This window comes from Suncus etruscus, chromosome 16 (genome assembly GCF_024139225.1).
Source record: "Suncus etruscus isolate mSunEtr1 chromosome 16, mSunEtr1.pri.cur, whole genome shotgun sequence".
In the NCBI taxonomy this organism is placed as follows: domain Eukaryota; kingdom Metazoa; phylum Chordata; class Mammalia; order Eulipotyphla; family Soricidae; genus Suncus; species Suncus etruscus.
Window position 1 is genome coordinate 11,944,554 of NC_064863.1, and position 7,570 is coordinate 11,952,123.

Below are 7,570 nucleotides of genomic sequence, written 5' to 3' on the forward strand. Positions count from 1 at the left end.
AGAATTCACACACCATGACCTGTTTCAGAGCTGACTCCCTCTGCCATGGACCAGCCTCCATGTGAGTATATCAGAAATCCCAGAGGTATAAAGAACACCACACACAAATCAAGGTATGATTGTTGGTAGATAGGGCTCTAAACTCTACTCTGGACTCAGTCTCCAGGCTGCTTTCCAGGGTCTTTCTACAGTGAGGTTGTCATTCTGCTCTACCCAGCATGAAACAGGCACAGAGAATGGGGTTCGTAGTGCCTGAAAGAAAAGCCAATCCATCCAAGAGCAGAGTGGACCCACCCGTTAGCCTTAGAACCCACACTTCTCTCTCTTCTCCGGTTGCTTCTCCATGTTGGTGCCTTGAACCTGAATCTCTTTCTTGGCCTCTAGTTCCAGTTGTTTGTTTGTTTGGTTGGTTTTTAGGCTGTACCTGGCAGAACTCTTGGCTCTGCACTCAGAAATTACTCCTGACTAGTTCGAAGTGGGGGAGACCACCTGGGATACTGGATCTAACTCTTCCTCCATTAGCTGCTTGCAAGGCAAACACCCTCGCTACTGTGTATCACTCCGGTCCCTGTTTGCTCTTTTTTTTTTTTTTTTCAATCATTTTTCTCACTGATCTTATCCCATGCTCACTCCACAATTCACACAGCTATAACAAGAAGAGACCAAAGGTGGGGATAGAAACTTAGAAGCTGACAGCAACATGGGGGCTGCTGGTCTTTGTTACAAGCTCACCAGGCCAACAGATGGCATGGTTCATCTCAAGCCAGCTCCTGAATGACAGGGGGTTTAGAAGTTAGTGACATGGCAAAGAGACACCCATCCACAAGGAGAAACAGAGAGCAGGAAGCAGGGACCAGCAGGCTGGCGTCCAGCTGAGGGCAAGAGGACTGTGTCATCCCCAATTCCTATCCCTGGAACTAAGCATAAAATCATGTCACAGTTTGAACTACCCAAGTTCTTACTATTGATCATTTTTGCTTAAATATGAGGTAGAACTTCAAATAAACTGTTCTCAGTTCCGACTATTCTTGAGTGTGTCTGGTCTCTGAGTTCCCCCACTCTTTGCTGATTTTTAGCTCCATCCTTCAGTCGAGTAACCCTGAAGCCCCTCTCAGTGCTGCCTGACTCAGCTGGCCGGCAACATCCCTTCATCAAACCAAAGGCCACTCAGCATCCCAGTGGCTAGCAGGATGCAGCTCACTCAGCATCCGTTTCCAATGTGATACTCTTCATCCCCAAGACCCCCCAAGAACTATTTTCAGGATGGATGCCTATTGCCAGCTTCTGCCCCCGCTACTCAGGCTACTGGGCTCCAGTCAGAGGAAGTGACTACAGCACACATTCAAACCCGAGCTAGCTTGAGCATTTCTCTCCAGAGTGAAGGAGCAAGAAGGGCACCCAAAAGGGCCACATTTGCAAGACACCGGCTGGGCACAGGGTCAAAGGGAGCAAAGGAGGGGACGGTGGTGGGTGAGGACACACGCCAACAGGTTCTAACCTATGCCAGGCACACACACATCACACATGAACTCACCCCACACCACCCAAAGAGAAATAAAACCCATGATTCTGACACGCTCTACACATATGCCTGAACACACTCCACACACACAGGGGCTAATACACACTATCCACTGCATCGACATGGCCCACGGGTCCACATACATGTCACATCTCTACAACCACCACAGGCAAACACCACCCCAGCCATACACACACACACACACACACACACACACACAGATATGCACACATACACACACAACACGCTCACCTCTGCCGGCTTTCTGCTCAAGGACAGGCATGGAGCGGAGCAGCTGGAGGGATTAAAGGCTCAGCTGCTGAGCTAGGCCAAGTTCCTGATAATGCCAGGAAAGAAGGCCCTGGTGGAAGCATGGCTGGAGGCCACCCCAAGAAGGGCTCTGAATAGACAAATACCCTAAACTTCCTTGGGAGAAGGGTCGGGAAGGAGCACCTCCTGGGGACTCTGTCTGCTTCTAGGGCACAGGGCTGGGCCTCCCATCGCATTCCTCAGTGCCCTGGGCCAAGTGGCCAGATTGCTTGACCTCTCCCAAGTGGATGTCACATGGACAGTTTATTTCCAGGACAAGTCAAAGAGACCCCTAACTAGGGAACTAAGAAAGGAGGAGCTTTGAGGGATGCTGGAGCTCAAACCCCAGCAGTTCTGCTTTGCATTTCCAGAGCTCAGATCTGCTCTAGGATCCCCCAACACCATCTAGGAAGGTCGCTGGTGTACATTGTGGCCCCATTCCCCCCATTCTTCCTGTGTAACTTGATCTTACCTGCAAGACCCCTCCATCCCTGGGAGGGGTCTTGGGGAGGTGAGATAAGGCCTTTGACCTGAAGGGCAAAGGGGGATTTAGGACTTGGCCAGCATGGAGAGGTAACAAGAGGAGACATGACTGGAAAAGGCTAAGACTCAGGGCAAGCTAAGGATAGCATGCGTAAATGGTTAAAATTGACCACACATGTGGTGGATAGGACATGAATAAAGCTGATACTTCCTGAAGCCTGCTTGTGTGTGAGATTTCTACCCGCAGCTCTCCTGGACCCAGATACCCGCCTGCTGAAGGGGGTTGTAGAGCCAGTGGCCTGAGATGGCAGAGAAAGGTCCCTCCATCTCTATCCATCCATCAGCATCCAAGCCCATCCTAAGGGCTGCAATTCTATATACATCTCACTCCCCAATAAATTATATGAGCCATTTAAGCACTACTCCCTCAGTCCTCATCATCCATAACAAGGAGATGATCAGCCTTCCTCACCCTTGAGCTGTTGGAGCCAAAGAAAGTCTGGGTACCCCCTTGCCAGACCCCACTATACAGCAAGGGAGAGAGGGCAGGACTGAAAACTGTCCAAACCCAGGCAAGCTCTCCTGGGCCAACAGAAGCATAGAGTGGCATAAAACATGCTGATTCCCAGGTCTACAAGAGAACCCAAAAGGGCCAGTGAACATGTTTCTGGGACTAGAGCCAGATTTCCACTCCCGGCCACCATAGGGTCTGTCCCAGAGCACCTCTGAGGGTGACCCTTGCTGGCTGTACACAGAATAGCCGATAACTACAGCCAGGAGTGGTCCTTGGACTAAACAAAATGTAGATATGCTGACCTGTTTCTGGGAAGGGGGCCCACTTCTTTCATTTTTCTCTTGATCTTGCTGTGACTTAGTCTTGAGATAATCCAAGTGAGAAGCCTCAGGGAGGGATCCTCAGCACTTGGTTGGGCTCTCTCAGGCCACTTTTCCAAAATAACACACACACACACACACACACACACACACACACACACACACACACACACACACACACACCCTCCCTTCAGCTTCCCAAAGTGCACAGCAGGGCAGAGAGAACCCAAAGCTTCCAGAACATACTTTTTAAATAACACAGAACTCCTCAACTCCTCAAGCAGAACTGTCCCGTGGGATGCCTGATTTATTGTCGCTGGGCCCTGGAGCTGGCACATGGCAGACATACAGTAAAGGGCCAGATAGAATGAAGAAGGGTCAGGAAAGAGAGAGCAGAAGGCCACCAAAGAGCCTTTTTCTGCTGATTTGCAACTACGATCGATCGATTGCGTGTTGGCAGTGCAGATCTCCTGGTGGAGAAAGTTTCTTGGGCACTGGCCAAGGCCTCTTCCAGGGCTCAACCATGTAGCACAAGAAACAGCCTCCTATGCCTGTCACTTTTGACAGGACCCTTAGTTCCACAGATGAGGGAGATCTTTTCTCTGGAGGCACCTGCATCATCTTACATGGGCACTCAATGCTCACTAAGGTACTCTTGCTATTTTTCTCACCTGGAGGTGGAGGGGTGCTTGAAGATTTTGGGTTACTGTTCCCAAGACACCCACTTCAAGTTGGGAGAAGGAACCCAAGCAGGTGACTTGGGAGCAAAACCCCTCCATGATCATGACCAGAGACGGGCACTTTTGCAAGACACAGGTGTGAAGGCAAGGGCGGTGGTGGGCGGCTTCCTGCCTTCAACTTACAGTGCTACGACTCTCAAAAAGGATCTTTGTAGTACATGATTGCCACCTGTACTTCCAAGGGGGAGTGGAAGAAGCAGGATGACGGTGTGAAACAAAAGCTGCACACTATTTCAGTCCCGTAAGAGGGAAGTCTGTGGGAGGCAGCCATGATTCTCACTAGCATGTCCAAACTGTTTCAAATAAGTCAGATACTGGTTCCTAGGCCTGAAGCATTATTATTATTATTATTATTATTATTATTATTATTATTATTATTATTATTATTAGTGGTAGTTGTGTGGGGGTATGGGGAGTACACCCAGCGGTGCTCAGGGCTGACTTTTATTTATTTATTTATTTATTTATTTATTTATTTATTTATTTATTTATTTATTTTGGTTTGGGGTCACACCTGAAGTCACTCAGGGGTTAGTCCTGGCTCTGTGATCAGAAATCATTGCTCCTGCTAGGCTTGAGGGACCATATGGGATGCTGGGAATTAAACCAGAGTCCGTCCCAAGTTAGCAACGTGCAAAGCAAATGCTCAACTGATATGCTCTCTCTCTCCAGCCCCCAGGGTTGAGTTTTAGCAGGGCTCAGAGAACCATATGTAATGCCAGTGATAGATCCCCTGTTAGCCACGTGCAAGTCACAAGCCTTCCCCACTGTACTATTTCTCGGGCCCCAAGGAGAGACCATTTTTCTTTTATGGATTGAATGAGTTTCCTTTAGCAATGCTGGGAATGGAACCTCTGGCTTCTACATGCCAGCCAAGTGCTCTACCCTGAAGCCATGTTCCCTGAGTCATCTAATTCATTCTAGCAACAGTAAAACTACATGTGGCCACCCAGGATGGTGGTCAGACTCACACCCAACCAGGCAGTGGCCAGCCTCATCTTGCTCCCTAGGGGCCCCCTACCATAGTGAATGAATGAGATAGTCTTCAGGCCACTTTTCACCAACACCTGGTTGCCCACCATCACCCTTCACCTTTACTCCCCTCTCTGTCCCCTTTTTTGGTAAAATCTCTCAGCTCTGGCCTCTGTTCTTTCAAAGCCCCGTGACCATGGGCCAGGGCTTCAGAGATAGCTGTGGACTCCCCCGCAAATCCAGCTTCCTTCCCATTTGAAAACAGGATTTGGTTTCTGGTTTTCTTCTTTCCAACCTGCCCTTTGATGCGTGTCTGCACTTCGCTGCATCAAGAACACACAGGAAGAGTCCAACGGGAGACCAGGAGCAAGCTGATTTATAAAATATAATGGCATCCTTGCAGGAAAGAAAACTCAAGGACAGGTCGCACAGACTAAGAGGGAATGAACAGTCTTGGAGACTAAAAGGGCTTGGGACTAAAAAGAGCCCCTCTTCCTTACTCCTCTGTGATATCTGGGGGCAATCCCCGACCCACTCACCTCCCCTGGGCTTGGCTCCAACCCTACCATCCAATCTGGACAGCTCTGAGAACAGGCAGTGTAAACAGCCACTTATTTATCTCCCAGTTCAGGGATGGAACCCCGGGCCTCACACATACCTTAGTGCCCAGCTTTATCCTCCTATTCAGAAGAAACTCGAATATGACTGAGAAAAGAACAGAACTCATTTGGCTTACCGAATTATATGGAAGTGCTGTTATTCAAGTGGAGAGAGAGAGAGAGGAGAGAGAGAGAGAGAGAGAGAGAGAGAGAGAGAGAGAGAGAGAGAGAGAGAGAGAGAGCAATTTCCTAAGGATCAAAGCCTAATCTAGAGCTGCAGCTAAGTCTTTGGGGGTGGGGGAAGCGATACAGAGAGCCTGAATGGAAGAACCCCAATAAACCCCAATCATACACCTGTTTCTCTTAAAGCTCAGTTTGACTCCCAAGACCTGGGGGGAAAAATCTTTCTCCAACACCTGGAGAAGAAAAGGTTTACAGGATAGACAACCTGTTGCTGAAGGAACCTTGCAGGGCTCCTGCTGTCCCCCAGCCACCCCCATCTGCTGGGGGCCCTGTCCCCCCTTACCAGCCCTTGCCTCCAACCCATCTCCGAGCGTCCCAGATCCTGCTCTCCTTCGCTTCACGGGTCTGCGGACGCCTCTCCCGGGCTGCGGGACACAAAAGAACAGGCAGCTGGGAGGGCGGGCGGGCGCGGGAAGCCCAGAGTAGAGGAATCCAGAGAAAGGGGGTGCTGGGGGAAGGGGGTTGCCGAGTAACTCGGCGGCCTGGAGGAGCGCAGCGGCCCCTGCAGCGGCCCCAGGCTGGGGGAGGACCAGGGTCTCTGGGGAAGGTGCGCGCGGGGTGGAATGCGGGGGACAGTCATCTGGGGAAGTTGTGTACCCCATGAACCCCCTAAAGCCCCCATCTCTCTCTTACACACACACACACACACACACACACACACACACACCCCTCTGAGCTCTGCTCTCGCAGTCCACACTTCCCTTTGTTGTCCCGGTCGGCGCGCACAGGCAAGCAGGCAGACAAGGTTGCAGGTTGCGCCCCCCGTTTTCCCCTGCAAGCACCCACTTTTCCAACCCACGACTCCATGAAGACGCAGCCAGCCGGGGAGAGGTGCTCCTAGCCCGCTGTGCTCGCTCCCTCGGACCCTGGCCACTCCACTATTCTACTTCCCATCGCACTCACAGCGGGTCCCCTTCTGCTCCACTCCAGAACGCTCAGAAACCAGAGGGAACGGACCGAACCCCAAAGACCCCAATGCCACGCTCATCCACCTACCCCCAGCTACCCTGCCGCCTACCTATACCACAGAGCTGTTTCTCAGAACGGGTCTAGTCTCCGGGAAGAACTGACCTGCGCATTTCAGGAAGGCCCCCTAATTTGGGGTTCCCACTACGGACTCGCTCCAGGAAACCTGGGTCTCCGAGAGTGGCTGGGAAGAAGCGCAGCAAGGGGCGCGCAAAGTTTGCATCGCGCCTTCATTTCGAATGCACGCTCCGGTCTGGCTGGGGGCGACCCAATAGCTCTCCGCACCCCCCTCTTTGGCTCTGGGCCGCTTTTGGGGGGTTCTTCCCACCTGTCGCAAGAGGTTCGGGCTGGCGGAGAAGTATCCCCTTGCTACCCGCTGTCTGGACGCGGGTGCGCTCCTCTGCGCGCCTTCCCGGCTGCTGGCTAGGACACCGCGTGCGGCTCCCCAACCCGCCCCTGGCAAAACCCACTCACCCCCAAAACTCATGAATGATTCATGCGGGTTTCCAGGACCCCCCGCGAGGCTCCGGGGCTGGCAGCTGTCCCCCCCTACGCCAGGACTCTGCAGACCCAGGAGAGGCGCCGGTTCCCAAATCCGGAGACGCGCGCTGCGGGGTTCGGGGCGCAGCGCGCACAGGATTTCCTGGGGGAACTGCCGTTGTTATTGGGCAAACTGCCTCGGACTTACTCCCCGGTGCTGGGGAGGCCCAGAGAGCAAAGCGGGGATCTGTCCGGTATTTTAAAGGCTGACAGGCTCACAGCCCTGCAGACCTTGGACTGAGCACCCAAGTCTTGGAGAGCCAGGAGAAAGAAGCACCCTGACTGAGAAAGCCGGCGGGACCCGCTTCAAAACTCCGCCCCGTCCTTCCACGTGTAAAAACGGACTTTAGGCACCGAGAACC

General features: G+C 52.2%; 1 protein-coding gene across 1 annotated transcript in view; it reads right to left on the reverse strand.

Moving 5' to 3' along the window:
* Positions 1 to 7,258, reverse strand: part of PROM1 (prominin 1) — a 104,571-nt gene extending 97,313 nt beyond the window's left edge. The window contains exon 1 of the mRNA XM_049789976.1: positions 7,143 to 7,258. The gene's annotated coding sequence lies outside the window, so the exon portion shown is untranslated. The remainder of the gene's footprint in view (positions 1 to 7,142) is intronic.
* Positions 7,259 to 7,570: the final 312 nt, after the last annotated feature.